The sequence below is a fragment of the Gadus morhua genome, chromosome 18, assembly GCF_902167405.1.
Source record: "Gadus morhua chromosome 18, gadMor3.0, whole genome shotgun sequence".
Taxonomy (NCBI): Eukaryota; Metazoa; Chordata; class Actinopteri; order Gadiformes; family Gadidae; genus Gadus; species Gadus morhua.
Window position 1 is genome coordinate 24,283,440 of NC_044065.1, and position 17,086 is coordinate 24,300,525.

General features: G+C 42.2%; 1 long non-coding RNA gene across 1 annotated transcript; it reads right to left on the bottom strand.

Moving 5' to 3' along the window:
- Nucleotides 1-1,451: 1,451 nt before the first annotated feature.
- Nucleotides 1,452-1,822, bottom strand: LOC115530915 (uncharacterized). The gene is made up of 2 exons (XR_003973810.1): nt 1,679-1,822; nt 1,452-1,594 (listed from the first exon to the last, which is right to left on the bottom strand). It is a non-coding gene; the product is annotated as an uncharacterized LOC115530915 (long non-coding RNA).
- Nucleotides 1,823-17,086: the final 15,264 nt, after the last annotated feature.

The following is a 17,086-nucleotide window of genomic DNA, read 5'->3' on the forward strand; positions in this document are numbered from 1 at the left end:
GGGTATTCCATCAAAGTCGCTAATGAAAGCGGCGCTTAGTTGATTATGCCCGGTTAGAACTAACGCCAACTTCCACTTAGGATAAAGCCATTCCATCAATGCAGCTCAGCCGTGCCTTGCTCAGGATAGTTCAAGCCAGGCTTACGTTATCGTGGGTTCTGGGCTGTAACAGCAAGGTGGAGACAAATATGCATTGCATTCATCTGCTTTAGCAGAACATTTATATTTGGGGGATTTTGCTGCTGCTCTTATCCAAAGCGACTTACAACCATTCATTCACGGTTCTGGGGTAGGCCTACAAGCATATAAAAACTCGAAACGGGAACACGTAACCATTAAAGGGATACCTCCCCGATTCAGAACCTGCGTTCTATCATTATAATGTAATATAAAAAAATGTTTTTTTTCTCTCAGTCTAACCCAGTCTTCCCTTGGCTCAGCTTTCCAGAGCCCTGTTTCAGGTAGCTGGTTTTGAGGCAACCCCGAGTTTGTTCGCTCTGAGTTAATGGGAACTCTGGGTTTTACGTTTCAGGTAGCAGGTTCAGCGCAACCGAGAGTTAGTTGCTGCGGAAACATACGCCGTGGGTCTAACCTGCTCGGGAGGTGGTTAGACCTACTCTGAGTTTGTTGTCTATAAGGCTGAAGGCAGCTCTCCGACAGAAGGAAGTGTTAGAAATGTCATGTCCTTTTCTACGAGAGCCTGCGGACGTAGAGGCTGCGATCCTGTGAGGGAATCTCCGTGAGGAACGATTATTAAGACCCCGGCTGGATATACTTTCTTTTCCTGATAATTTTCTTCACGAGCGCTATCGTTTTTCAGCGCAATCTATAATTTATTTAGAGCACCTTCTCAGCCCCCATGTTAACTCTCAAACGCACCGGGGGCATTCTTTAAGTTATTATTATTTTTTAACGCAATTAACGCATTTGCAGAATGATCCGCCCCGTGCATCCCACCCGCTCTGTACTACAGTCACTTTAACGTTGTGGCTTTCCCATGATCAGAGTAGCTGACTAACCACGGACCTATAACTGCTGCAAGTCAAGAAACGCATATTAAGAATGCAAGGCAGAAAATACCCTGGTGCTGCTTTTAACCAGATGCTTCTTCTCTACATGCACATGCTCAGCATAATCGTCTGCATTGTTCACTGAAGTAAAACCCTTTGAGTAAACTGTTCAACAAAATAACTTGTCCCACCACAGCCCGTGTTCTAATAAAGACAATCTACTTTTTATGAGGATTTCTTTATTTCCTGAAAGCACAAACAAAGTCATTCATATTGGGTATGTTTTTAGAGCAGGGAACAGTATCCCAGTTTGCACCCACCTTTGACTTTAACACACACACACACACTCGAAAGCATCCTTTTGCATCTTTTGCCTAAGGTGGTCCATTTCCAAGTCTGCTTTGTGTATTTGCTTTTCTTGATAGGTTTTATATAAGTCTCTGACTGGAAGCTATAGGAATGCAAAAGATGACATTGGATTTCACAGTGCCAAGTAGAGCGTTTCATTATAATTCCAGGGAGAATCTTACAGAGGTAAGCTGTGATTTAGAAGTGGATGGCCTCTCATTGGATTCGATTTCATCCTGTTTGAGAGAAAGTAGATGTCATTTTTAAATTGTACAACGCTATCATCAACTTTTAGAGGTTATTTTTTAAAAGGTGTTAACCTCAATAGGCCTTTCCTCTTCCCTTTTGAATGCCGCAGACAATTTTTCTCCATCATCTTCCTGTAATGACATTGACGGTTGTGTTCAGCAATTACCAAGACATTATTAATAATCTGTGGGAGGTGAAGAATTGTTACAATTGCATGGAGGTTGGTGAGGGCATCTGGTTCAAGTAGGGCGATGACGCCATCAGTAACTGGAAGAAGATGATTAGACAGTGAAATTATTACTTGAGCCAGAATATTGCCCCATCTAATTTGCATCGCGCTGGGTTGCGTGTACATATTTAATTATTTTGAATAACCAACCTCTTATAAAGGCACTTCTATCCTGGGGGATGGGGGGGGATCAGAGGAGCTCCCCCCAGGGATGCCCTCACCCACAGGACCCATACTCTGTTGGCTGAGGGCCATCTCCTCAGCCTCTGTGAGGGCTGCAGAGGTGGACCCCCTCCAGCCTGCCGGGGCTCTGCTTTTTTTCGATTTGCTAACATGGAGGAAAATGTTACCCTAATATTCAGTAAGCGCTTTTTTGAAGACATATATATATATATATATATATATATATTTATATATAATGCATTTTGCCTAGGAGTAGCCTTCTAATATATCTAAATCCTATTAAATATTGGCAGTGTTGGGGTGGCTGAGAAATGTACTACTTACATTTATTGCTTAAATATAGGTCCATCACATGTTGAATATAGCTGTTAAATTAGGTAGAGCAGGCAAAACATCACAATTGATTTGATTTGATTTCAATTAAACATTAGATACCTGTTTGAACTATATTTTTGTACTTCATCTTCATTTGCTGCCAAGTCCTCTTGGGGCAACTCGGGTTGTTCCTGCGTAAATTGACACACACACACACACACACACACACACACACACACACACACACACACACAAATTACATATTGAATAAGTGGAAGATGTTAAACTTTCCTCTTATTTTTATTTTATTTTACTAATTTATTTTACTCACACATTGACTTGTTCAGCTATTTCATGCCGAGCTCTCTCTCACGCTTTCGCTGCCGCGGGAGCGCTGGAGCACGTTCATTAGAATTTCCAATTCCGTGGGGGAAAAGTAAGTGGATCTACGCTTCTGGTCCATGTTTGATCATGTTATCAGAGATCCATTGATGATGGCTCTTCATAGTCAACAGGCACGCCCTCAACCCAGAGTGAACATACTCAGAGTTGATTAACCCAACGCTGATCACCAGTGGGGTGTTCCACAAAGCCGGTTTTATCACATAACCGGGTAAGTTAACCCAGGGTTTGCTGTAACCCTAGGTTTTCCGTTCCAAAAGGATCACGGTATGTTAGTTGCTATAGCAACATATGCTCTGAATCAAACCTGGTCGGACCAGGTTTTGCGCAGGTTAAGTTTGAAACATAACCCGGTTTTGGGTATTTCAACCGGCGTTCACCGCAGATTTCATGTGTTCACAATGGCCTGCCCTTTTGATGAGAGAACTGCTGATATCAGAGCGCAAATTATACGTGCAATCCACCGGGAGCGATTGATAAGACCACGGCTCGACATCTTGGCATATTGGATGACTTTTTGCTGGAGTGGAGAGATATAGGATTCTCGCGTAAATCTTTAATATATTTAAATAGCCTTACATAGCCAACACTACCAATCGAGGACCTGGCCTCAGTTCACTCCAGACTATTTGCGTAGCCCTCCGTTTTTTTCAAATGGTAGTTTTATCTAGGCTATAATGCTGGAGATGCTGAGCACATCACAGATGACCCATCCAAGATTTGTATCGGCCTCCTATCATACAAAGAGCAATATTGTCTGAGTAGGCCTATGCCGAGAGGCATTTACAACATAAAGTATAAAATAGTCCTAACGGACTTGCATCCACTGGAGAATGTTCGATCGTAGCCGGCGGCTTCATTACAAGCACTGATCCATCTTGATCTGTGAAGTTGATGAATTGTCACTTTTAGGTTTTCTACCCAGTTACCAAAAAAAGAAACATTTGGAATAGTATGCGCTGTGGCAAGCACACGGTTTGCATGTGTTACTTCGAAGGCAAAAACAATCGAAAATACAAGAATACACAAACCTACATTCAACCAGTGTGGGGTATGGCCCATGACTCTCTGAGGTGGTAGGTACCTCCAGGTACCCCCTCCATGCCCGGGCACCCTGAATTTATGTTTATTAACAGCTCCTCCACCGGGGTCAAGACCATTTGAGGGCCAGATCCAGTCTGCCGACTGTCGTCCTTTTCACGATTGGCTTAAAAAAATGGCTTATTTAAATTTATACCAATACGATGTTGGGAAAAGCTTACCAGTTTGTATGTTTTTTATACTTCATTTTTATACTTGATCCTCTGACAGCTTGGAAGCAATCGGAGTACATATTGTTTTAGAAGAAAGGGCTTATGTGGTAGGATCTTTAAGAATGCTTAACTGGGATATTTATATATTCATGGCTCAAATATTAAGGATCATGCTTTTGACGTGTAACTAACGCATTTACGCGGTCAGCGATCCGCTGCCAGGCTTTGGTTCTCCGGGTTCCAGAGGTTTTAGCGTTCCCTTTTCTTGTGATAATGTCCTTCTCCTCGTCATAGCTCTCCAGGAGAACCTGGAGTTCCATTTCATTGAAATAAGCGGCCCGTTTCGCCATATCGATCAGGGTTTCCATGATCCATGCATCACGTCTTTTTAAGTTTGGCGTGGACGCGCACAACCCTGTGTTAACCAACCCCGAGTTGATTGAACTAATGCATAACCGCTGCTGCGGAACCGAAAACTCTGGGTTGGTCGGCACAGGGTCAATCAACCTAGAGTTCAGCGTTAACTCAGTGTTTGTTAAACCTCCGTTCGTGGAACACCCCTCTTTTCTGAAACCGAAAACCCAGAGTTGCTTTTCAACCCTGAACTCTGAGTCAACCAACTCAGAGCGCAGGATTAAACTCAGAGTATGTTAAACCAGCTACCTGAAACAGGCCTCTGGTCTAATTTTCTCCCGAGATGACGTCAAATGATGCGCTTGTCGTCATCTCGGGAAACTTTGCTTGCCTGCTAGAAGGGCAGAGGACTACAAACCACTGGTTCCGCAAATTTGTGAGCCCACCAATAAGGAATGAGGGGGGCCCGGAGATCTGTTGTGTATGTAAGGGGATGGTATTACGTATAAAGCAGTGAGAGACGGAGAAGATTCATCGCATGCTTTTAATCCACTTCCGTGTATCGTTCTTCCTCCAATCTGGTACATGCGTATTATATGAACAACTATTGTGGCATAGTGCCACTACCTGGGCAGCATGGGTATTGCACTATACCACAAGATCGTGTACAAGATGTAAACACAATGTCCGCCATGTTTCTAGAGAACAAATTTGCAATGTGAAACAGCCAAAGTGGATTTTGAAAATCTATTGTTGGATTCAGACATTCTGGCCTATTTGTACAAGCCAGAATACAGCCAGGAAGAACTGACACAAATAGAGGCGGAGGCTGCTGCGGCTAAAGCTGAACAAGCCTTGCCTAGTTGCCAGGGACGAGGAGCCGCCGGAGCTCTGTGGGGTATTCCACGAACGGAGCCCTGTTTCAGGTAGCTGGTTTTGAGGCAACCCCGAGTTTGTTCGCTCTGAGTAAGTGGAAACTCTGGGTTTTCCGTTTCAGGTAGCAGGTTCAGCGCAACCGAGAGTTAGTTGCTGCGGCAACATACGCCGTGGGTCTAACCTGCTCGGGAGGTGGTTAGACCTACCCTGAGCTTGTTGTCTAGGCTGAAGGCAGCTCTCCGACAGAAGGAAGTGTTAGAAATGGCATGTCCTTTTCTACGAGAGCCTGTGGACGTAGAGGCTGCGATCCTCAGAAGGAATCTCCGTGAGGAACGATTATTAAGACCCCGGTTGGACTTTATTTTCCTGATAATTTTCTTCACGAGCGCTATCGTTTTTCAGCGCAATCTATCATTTATTTAGACCACCTTCTCAGCCCCCATGTTAACTGTCAAACGCACCGGGGGCATGCTTTAAGTTTTTATTTTATTTTTTTATCGCAATTAACGCGAATGATCCGCCCCGTGCATCCCACCCGCTCTGTACTACAGTCACTTCAACGTTGTGGCTTTCCCATGATCAGAGTAGCTGACTAACCACGGATCTATAACTGCTGCAAGTCAAGAAACTCTCAACAAAATAACTTGTCCCACCACAGCCCGTGTTCTAATAAAGACAAACTACTTATGAGGATTTTTTTATTTCCTGAGAGCAAAAACAATAAAAATTCATTTATATTGGGTATGTTTTTAGAGCAGGGAACAGTAGCCTATCCCAGTTTGCACCTCACCCACCTATAACTTATGTTCCAAAATTTGGATCTCCAAAGCATCCTTTTGCATCTTTTGAATTGTTACAATTGCATGGAGGTTGGTGAGGGCATCTGGTTCATCAGTAACTGGAAGAAGATGATTAGACAGTGCAATTATTACTTGAGCCAGAATATTGCCCCATCTAATTGGCAACGCGCTGGGTTGCGTGTACATATTTAATTATTTTGAATAACCAACCTCTTATACTGTAAAGGCACTTCTATCCTGGGGGGTGGGGGGGATCAGAGGAGCTCCCCCCAGGGATGCCCTCAGCCACAGGACGCATACTCTGTTGGCTGAGTGCCATCTCCTCAGCCTCTGTGAGGGCTGCAGGTGGTGGACCCCCTCCAGTCTGCCGGGCCTCTGCATTTTTTTGATTTGCTAACATGGAGGAAAATGTTACCCTAATATTCAGTAAGCGCTATTTTGAAGACACATATATATTTATAATGCATTTTGCCTAGGTGTAGCCTTCTAATATATCTAACTCCTATTAAATATTGGCAGTGTTGGGGTGGCTGGGAAATGTACTACTTACATTTACTGCTTAAATATAGTATACAAATATATAATACATGTTGAACATAGCTGTTAAATTAGGTAGAGCAGGCAAAACAGCACAATTGATTTGATTTCAATTAAACATTAGTTTACCTGTTTAAACTATATTTTTGTACTTCATTTGCTGCCAAGTCCTCGTGGGGCAACTCGGGGTTGCGTAAATTGACACACACACACACACACACACACACACACACACACACACACACACACACACACACACACACACACACACAATTTACATATTGAATAAGTGGAAGATATTAAACTTTCCTCTTATTTTATTTTATTTTACTAATTTATTTGACTCACGCATTGACTTGTTCAGCTATTTCCTGCCAAGCTCTCTCTCACGCTCTCGCTGCCGCGGCGGTATTGCTTTTTTTTGTTAAAATGGGTAACTGCTCGGCATACACGTTCATTAGAATTTCCAATTCCGTGGGGGAAAAGTAAGTGGATCTACGCTTTTGGTCCATGTTTGATCATGTTATCAGAGATCCATTGATGATGGCTCTTCATAGTCAACAGGCACGCCCTCAACCCAGAGTGAACATACTCAGAGTTGATTAACCCAACGCTGATCACCAGAGGGGTGTTCCACGAACGGAGGTTTAACAAACACTGAGTTAACGCTGAACTCTAGGTTGATTGACCCTGTGCCGACCAACCCAGAGTTTTCGATTACACAGCAGCGGTTATGCATTAGTTCAATCAACTCGGGGTTGGTTAACACAGGGTTGTGCGCGTCCACGCCAAACTTAAAAAGACGTGATGTATGGATCATGGAAACCCTGATCGATATGGCGAAACGGGCCGCTTATTTCAATGAAATGGAACTCCAGGTTCTCCTGGAGAGCTATGACGAGGAGAAGGACATTATCACAAGAAAAGGGAACGCTAAAACCTCTGGAACCCGGAGAACCAAAGCCTGGCAGCGGATCGCTGACCGCGTAAATGCGTTAGTTACACGTCAAAAGCATGATCCTTAATATTTGAGCCATGAATATATAAATATCCCAGTTAAGCATTCTTAAAGATCCTACCACATAACCCCTTTCTCCTAAAACAATATGTACTCCGATTGCTTCCAAGCGGTCAGAGGATCAAGTATAAAAATGAAGTATAAAAAACATACAAACTGGTAAGCTTTTCCCACCATCGTATTGGTATAAATTTAAATAAGCCATTTTTTTTAAGCCAATCGTGAAAAGGCCGACAGTCTGCAGACTGGATCTGGCCCTCAAATTGTCTTAACCCCGGTGGAGGAGCTGTTAATAAACATAAATTCAGGGCGCCCTGGCATGGAGGGGGTAGGCCTACCTGGAGGTACCTACCACCTCAGAGAGTCATGGGCCATACCCCACACTGGTTGAATGTAGGTTTGTGTATTCTTGTATTTTCGATTTTTTTTGCCTTCGAAGTAACACATGCAAACCGTGTGCTTGCCACAGCGCATACTATTCCAAATGTTTCTTTTTTTGGTAACTGGGTAGACAACCTAAAAGTGACAATTCATCAACTTCACAGATCAAGATGGACCAGTGCTTGTAATGAAGCCGCCGGCTACGATCGAACATTCTCCAGTGGATGCAAGTCCGTTAGGACTATTTTATACTTTATGTTGTAAATGCCTCTCGGCATAGTACTCAGACAATATTGCTCTTTGTATGATAGGAGGCCGATACAAATCTTGGATGGGTCATCTGAAACGACTGTGATGTGCTCAGCATCTCCAGCATTATAGCCTATAAAACTACCATTTGAAAAAAACGGAGGGCTACGCAAATAGTCTGGAGTGAACTGAGGCCAGGTCCTCGATTGGTAGTGTTGGCTATGTAAGGCTATTTAAATATATTAAAGATTTGCGCGAGAATCTATATCTCTCCACTCCAGCAAAAAGTCATCCAATATGCCAAGATGTCGAGCCGTGGTCTTATCAATCGCTCCCGGTGGATTGCACGTATAATTTGCGCTCTGATATCAGCAGTTCTCTCATCAAAAGGGCATGCCATTGTGAACACATGAAATCTGCGGTGAACGCCGGTTGAAATACCCAAAACCGGGTTATGTTTCAAACTTAACCTGAGCAAAACCTGGTCCGACCAGGTTTGATTCAGAGCATATGTTGCTATAGCAACTAACATACCGTGATCCTTTTGGAACGGAAAACCTAGGGTTACCGAAAACCCTGGGTTAACTTACCCGGTTATGTGATAAAACCGGCTTTGTGGAACACCCCACTGTTCTGAAACCGAAAACCCAGAGTTGCTTTTCAACCCTGAACTCTGAGTCAACCAGCTACCTGAAACAGGCCTTGGAGGTTTAACAAACACTGAGTTAACGCTGAACTCTAGGTTGATTGACCCTGTGCCGACTAACCCAGAGTTTTCGGTTCCAAAGCAGCGGTTATGCATTAGTTCAATCAACTCGGGGTTGGTTAACACAGGGTTGTGCGCATCAGTGTTAATTTCGTTAACGAAAAATATGACGAAAAATGTTCGTCAACAACCTTTTTTCCGTGACTAAGACGAGACGTTGACGAGCTAAAAATAGATCTGTGATAATAAAAACGATGACGAAATGTCATTTTGTTTTCGTTGACGAGACGAGACAGGACGAAAATGTTATTGGTGTGCTGTTTGGACATTCAAAATGCACGATATTTTCCAATCAGTACACTCCCGTAAGGTTCTTATGCAACTGTTCACTCCTCCAGTAAATAGGACGGACCTTAGCTACGACTTGGCAACAGGAGGTATGGTCCACTCAGCTATGAGCTAACGTTATGCATTGTACATGATTCGAAATTCTTCCCAGCTTTTATTCCACAGATACTAGGGTCTATAGCATATAACCGCGTTGTCTGATTACAGTTTAATTCATTTTTCACAATTTACCGGCTCTCGTTTTGAAGAAAATCACCGCGCCATTCGTTTCAATGGGAATCGCCACGGTCTATACTTCAACATAAGGTGGACTTTGAAATTCGTCCCAGCCTTTATACCCAAGATACTATCGGGTTTATAGCATATAACCGCGTTTTCTGATTACAGTTTAATGCATTTTTCACAATTTACCAGCTATCGTTTTGAAGGCTGAACAGACAGAAGTAGTAAAGTGTGACGTCACGTTTCGAGAGCAACAGATTTTCGGTTCTACACAACCAAATTAACAAGGGGAAATCCTATGGCACACAAACCTTTTATAGAAAAGGAACAATCTTTTTGCGAATTGATTTGTGAGTTTGCTTTACCAATGATGTAAGTAATATTGAGAATAGATTGTCTTCATATTAAAAAAAAAACTAAACTAAACTAACGTTTACAAACGTTTCCTTTTAAAGGGACTCTTACCTTTGTTGCATTTTTACACTTTTTTTGGATAAGGTTAAATTGGTATTAATAAGGTAATAACACTCTAATATGCAAGACAGACCCACCAGGAGTAAAAACAAACAATTATTTTACTTACATAATATTTAGTGAAAACTTCAACCAATAAAATTCTTCGGACCGAATGACCTTATTGGCCGACAGACCTGTCTGTTTGCTGCATGGATATATAAGGTTTTCCGTCTGCTTCTTGTGGCGCATTCGGGCCCGCGTCATCAACGCGCGTCCTCAACTAGAGGGTTTGTTTTGATTCCACGGCAGACAGTAGCGAGTAGCGACCGTAGCAACTGACGATGGCAGACCAAAGTGGTCCACGGCGTAATGAAACTGCACCATTCAGTCTGATTAGGGGTCTCATCTCGGACTCAGACTCACAGAGTTACCCTCCTCTGGAGCCTCAGGAAGACCTCCAGACTGTTGGCCACCAACTGCACCATTCAGTCCGACAAGGGGACCCGATTCGGCCTCAGAAGCCAAGTGGTCCCGCTCCCCTGGATGATTCTCAGGACCTCCAGACCGTTGGCAACCAACCGCACCACTCAGTCCGATTAGGGGACCCGTTTCGGACTCAGACGCGACGTTGTCCCGCTACTCTGGAGCTCCAGGAAGACCTCAAGACCGTTGGCAACCAACCGCCACACTCAGTCCGATTACGGTACCCATTTCGGACTCAGACGCGACGTTGTCCCGCTACTCTGGAGCTCCAGGAAGACCTCCAGACCGTTGGCAACCAACCGCCACAGTCAGTCCGATTACGGGACCCATTTCGGACTCAGACGCGACGTTGTCCCGCTACTCTGGAGCTCCAGGAAGACCTCCAGACCGTTGGCAACCAACCGCCACACTCAGTCCGATTACGGGACCCATTTCGGGCTCAGACGCGACGCTGTCCCGCTAATCCGGAGCTCCAGGAAGACCTCCAGACCGTTGGCAAACAACCGCACTATTCAGTCAGATTAGGGGACCCATTTTGGCCTCAGACGGGAGTCTAAACATAACCCATGGGAGTCTAAACATAACCCATTGGAGTCTAGAACTTTTGTACTGTAGCGACCCTGGGACAGTTAAATAGTTTGTGTGTTATGTGTTACATTATATTTCGTTGTCCGTTATGCCAGTTGTTCTATGTGCATGTATTGTAATGTTCTTCTTGTCAATCAGCGTGGGGGCGAATCGGTCAGCTGGGGGAGGGCCTTGGAAGAACAGGAGGGTGGGGGCCTGCACGCGAGTGAGACCGTGTTGGGGGTTGCCGGGGTAACCGGGGTTTGTTTTGTGTCGGTTTTCTGCCGTTGGTTACAATGTTACGGGTTTCAGTGACCTGGTTTTGGTTCATTAAAACTACCTTCAACTACTAATGACTCGACATCATTATGTCACCGGCGAGGTCGTTACAGTACTCGTTAAAAAATAACGCTTAGTTTTGTACTTGTAAAAAATAACGCGGAAGGCGGGATGATTTGAATGTGCTGTAATTCTCAAATGCAACAAAGGTGAGAGTCCCTTTAATACCCCAGGGGAATACATGAACGCCTCGACATTTTTCGATTGGTAGTGATTTTCACCTCTTGAAATTGATTTATTTTAATTTTGAAAGAAACAACACATGGAAGCAATGGAGAACACCATCTCTCGTTCGGTTGTTTAGAACTGAAAATCCGGTTGCCAGGACAACGTAACGTTTTCACTTTAGTACTCTATTTGAGTGGAACAACGTAGCAGGTGTCCATATAGCCTATATAGGGTTAGCCTAATTGAACTAGTTTAAAAAGAGAAAACATTTTGACTAAAAGTAATGACTAAAAGTTGACTAAAATGTAAGGAATTTTCGTCAACTAAAACTAGACTAAAACTACAAAGGAAAACAATGACTAAAATGTGACTAAATATACTAAGCATTTTCGTCAAAAGACTAAGACTAAGACTAAATCTAAAATAGCTGACAATATTAACACTGGTGCGCATCCACGCCAAACCTAAAAAGACGTGATGTATGGATCATGAAAACCCTGATCGAAATGGCGAAACGGGCCGCTTATGGAACTTCAGAGCTATGACAAGGAGAAGGAAATGATCACAAGAAAGGGAACCCTAAAGCCTCTGCAACCCGGAGAACCAAAGCCTGGCAGCGGATCGCTGACCGCGCAAATGTGTTAGTTACACGTCAAAAGCATGATCCTTTATATTTGAGCCATGAATCTATAAATATCCCAGTTAAGCATTCTTAACGTTCCTACCACATAACCCTTTTTTTCTAAATAAATATGTACTCCAATGGCTCCCAAGCGGTCAGCGGATCAAGTAAAAATGAAGTATAAAAAAATTCAAGCTGGTAAGCTTTTCCCACCATCGTATTGGTATAAATTTAAATAAGCCATTTTTTTAAGCCAATCGTGAAAAGGCCGACAGTCGGCAGACTGGATCTGCCCCTCAAATTGTCTTGACCCCGGTGGAGGAGAATAGACATCAATCAGGGCGCCCTAGCATGGAGGGGGTACCTGGAGATACCTCCTCAGAGTCAGGGTTGAATGTAGGTTTTTGTGTTTTCTTGTATTTTATTTTGTTTGCCTTCGAAGTAACACATGCAAACCGTGTGCGTGCCACAGCGCCTATGTTCCAAATGTGTTTGTTTTTTTGGTAACTGGGTATAAAACCTAAAAGTGACAATTCGTTTACTTCACAATCAAGATGGATGCTTGTAATGAAGCCGCCGGCTACAATCGAACATTCTCCAGTGGATGTAATGTAATGTTAGGACTATTTTATACTTTATGTTGTAAGCGCCTCTCGGCATAGTACTCAGCCAATATTGCTCTTTGTATGATAAGAGGCTGATAAAAATCTTGGATGGGTCATCTGAAAGTACTAACCGCACGTCCACACCAGAAGCTCATAAAGTTTCACTGACAATATTTCTGTTTGCTTTGGTCGCTCAAGTCGTTCATGACGTACAATTCGATTTTGCAGACGCATTTAAAGCCGTATGCTTTTAGTATAGACAGCCATATCAAAGAGTGAACTCCCATACACTTTGGCCATATTGCAGAGACGGTTTTGCTTGTTGGATAAAGTGCTTCGACAGCAAGTAGGACAGTGATTCCCCTCCAATATATATATTTAAAAAAACTCCTAAAATGTAATTCCAACCGAGAACAAAAAAACTAGAGCTGTCAAGCGATTAAAATATTTAATCGTGATTAATCGCATTAATGTCATAGTTAACTCACGATTAATCGCGTTTAATCGCAAATAATTTTTCTATGCTAAATATCCCTTGATTTTTTTGTCCCAGAATTCTTCTCATTTTAATTATCTTATCAGCATGGTGAAGTGCATCGGCTTGCCTTGTGCAAATGATTTTTTATTGATAACAACATTGGCATATACTGATCAAAACAGGACGATACAAAAAAAGAGCCTATAGTGCAATTAAACGACTGCTTTGAACAAATGTAATTTGAACATAGCAGTCAGGCTACTGCTTCTATGTTTTGAGCCAAAGAAAACAATTGCGTTAATCGCGCGACAATTTGTTTAACGCCGTTAAAATTGGTTTGCGTTAACGCCGTTAATAACGCGTTTAACTGACAGCTCTAAAAAAAACGTTGCGTGCTGTAGTAGGCTAGTTAAAATATGTTTCACTGATCTGCATCTGCAAATCATGATCTGCACTCATTCGTCGCACTCAAAACAAATAGACATTGGCGCACATGGCTAATTTGCATACGTGCACAGGACTGGTTGGCTCCGCAAGGCAAATAATGTTACATATCTATCTATCTAGGCCTATCTGTCTATCTATCTATCAACGCGTGTCTAGTTTTAATGTGATGTATTTGTGTGTATGTCCAGTCAGACTTGTTCTGTGTGGACTTGTAGGCTACTGTCCTGTGTGGGCCGAACCACCTAAATGGATTCCCGACGATTTGTGTCGTTTGGTATTAATAAAGACTTGACTAGGCTATCTATCTATCTAGACTATTTAATTAACAATTATTCACCTCAGGCTCCGTGAATAGTGGGGAATAGAGGGATAAAAGAGATATATCCCTTGTCATTTATCCCTTGTCTTGTCGATTAGTTTGTTTATGTGACGATTTCAAAAACTTTTTGGCTTTTGTTTAAAGCATGCTACACGCGATTGGTGGGTTAGATTGGTGGCATGGAGAGCAAATGAAAATTATTCCCGCTTAAATACGAACGTTCTAGATGTATAAATACTCCCGCTTATCATCACTTGGTATCCAAACCAACTATGGATGCACAAGATATCGTCGCTATTGGTGCTGCTGCTTTCCTGTACCTGCGAAGACGCCGGAGGAGGATTTGGGTCCACGAGATCCTTCAAGGTCGTCTTCAGCACGGCGAGTTCCATCGGCTGGTGCAGGAGCTGAGATTGGACGAGGACCGGTTCCAGCGCTACTTCAGGCTGGACAGGGAGCAGTTTGACAGCTTGCTGTCGAAGATAGGGCCGCTGATCACCATGCAACATAACAACTACCGCCGCCCGATTCCACCCGCGGAGAGTGTTGCCATTTGCCTGCGGTTCCTGGCCACGGGGGATTCCTACCGTACAATTGCCTACAGCTACTGTGTGGGCATTAGTACTGTGGCAATCATCGTTGACCAGGTCACCAGGTTCATTTGGGATGACTTGGTACAGGAGTACATGCCAGTGCCCACCACAGATGATTGGAGGAGCATTGCGGAGGGCTTTCGTGAGAGGTGGGCCTTCCCTAACTGCCTTGGATCAATCGACGGGAAACATGTAGTTATCAGGGCCCCAAACTCAGGGTCCCTATACTACAAATACAAGGGAACCTACTCCATCGTGCTCCTGGCAGTGGTGGATTCACAATACTGCTTTTGTGTGGTGGATGTGGGCAGCTACGGGAGGACACCACCATCACAGGTCCTCCCGTAGCTGCCCACATCCTTTTCCGGGGACCCACCTGTATGGCAGCCGCAGGGCTTTCAACTTCAGGTTGTCCCATGCTAGGCTGATCGTTGAGAATACCTTTGGTATTCTCACCTCCCAGTGGCGTATGTACAGAGGAGTCATTGGGGTCAGCCCTAGCAATGTGGATGCCTGTGTAAAAGTGACCTGTATCCTGCACAACTTCATCAGGAAAACCACCAGGCCAACAACACGACCACAACCACGACCAGGACAATCTGCAGGACCATCTGCAAACCGTGAAGCTGCTGGCCTACAGCGTATTCACAGAGCAGGCAGCAACAACGCCACACGGGAGGCCCTCCTTGTCAGGGAGGCGTATGTCTCCTACTTCTCCAATGAGGGAGCTGTTGGCTGGCAACCTGAGCATTCATTTAAAACGGCTCTTTTAAGAGCCACCCAAATACAATAGAGAGCATGACCTCCATTTCTGCAATAAATAATACATTTTGTGGTAGCTATCCTATATGTTTGATCATCTCACCTGTAAATACATAATTCCCAGTGATCCCAGTGATGCCACAGTCAATGCAATTCTCCCACAAGTGGCTAAAATAACTAAACTAAAGGGTGAACATAGATGGCTCCTACACATTAAATTATTTATTTATTTTTTGTCTTTATTTTGAACATGCAATCAATAAAAAACATGATTATTAATCAATTAATGATTATCAATTGAATATTAATAGATGAAATAAAAAATAAAAGAGACAACAAAAAAAAACACAAAAGAAGTAAAATTAAAAAAAACAACTTTCTACACGCTCGAAAGGGGGTAGGAGGAAGTAAAAAAACGTATCTAGTCCTACCCCTTAATAGATCAATTTAGCTTGGATAGATGTCACCAACATGTCAGTATAATACAAGCTATAATAATGCATACAAATATGAATACAGAATACAGAATAATTGTGTGTATATATATATATCTACGCATATATATCTACGTATATTTATAAATAGTCAATATAATCACACACAAATATTGTAAACAATTATATATATAATTGTATACAATTATATATATATATATATATATATATAATAATAATAATAAATTTTATTTATAATGCACTTTATATTCAAGAATCTCAAAGTGCTTCAGAGAAAAAAATACCAAAAAACTATTAAAAAGGGGGAACCTCAAAGAAAGTTTAGCTAAATGCATATATATATGTATATATATATGTATATGTACATATGTACATATATGTATATATATATATATATATATACACTATAAACAATTTATATTACATTATAAATACCTATACATGTATATTATAAGTTACCATATATATAGATATTACAAATATAAATACAAATACCATGTATATTACAAACTACAGTCTACATATGTCAATGTTACAGAGGCTTTTCTAAATTTCTGTACTTTGTGAAGAGTCTTTAAATTTGTTTTTGAACTGTCTTATGCTTTGGCTTTTCTGTACTTCCACACGTAACTTATTCCACAATTTAACTCCGTAGATGCTGATACAAAAGCTCTTTTTCGTTGTGCGTGTGTGGTGGACCTTGAAGTTCAGCTGTCCCCTTAAGTTATAACGTCCCTCCCTTTCAGAAAACATTGCCTGTATATTTTTTGGTAGCATATCATTTCTGGCTTTGAAGATTGTTTGGGCAGTTTTGAATTCAACCAGATCAGGAAATTTGAGAGTTTTGGACTGTATGAATAGTTGATTAGTATGTTCATGATAGGTTGTAAAGAGCTTTTGTATGTGTTTCCCCAGATTTCTGAACAGTAATACAAATATGGTAATATTAATGAGTTATATAGAATATGGAGTGATTTAATATTCAGGAAGTGCTTGGCTTTGCACAGGACTGAGATGCTTCTTGATAGTTTGGTTTGTATATGTTTTATATGAGGTTTCCAGCAAATTTTGTCGTCAATGATTACCCCTAGAAATTTGTTTTCATATACCCTTTCTAAGTTTACACCCTCTATTTGTACCTCAATGTTTCCGATTTTTTACAGTTTCCAAATATCATAATTTTAGTTTTATTTAGGTTTAGAGATAACTTATTTCTGTCAAAACTTTTTTTTATTCTAATAATCTATACGGTCAATGTGGACAGAAGTTGCTGCAAATTTTCCCCAGAAACCAGTATATTTGTGTCATCTGC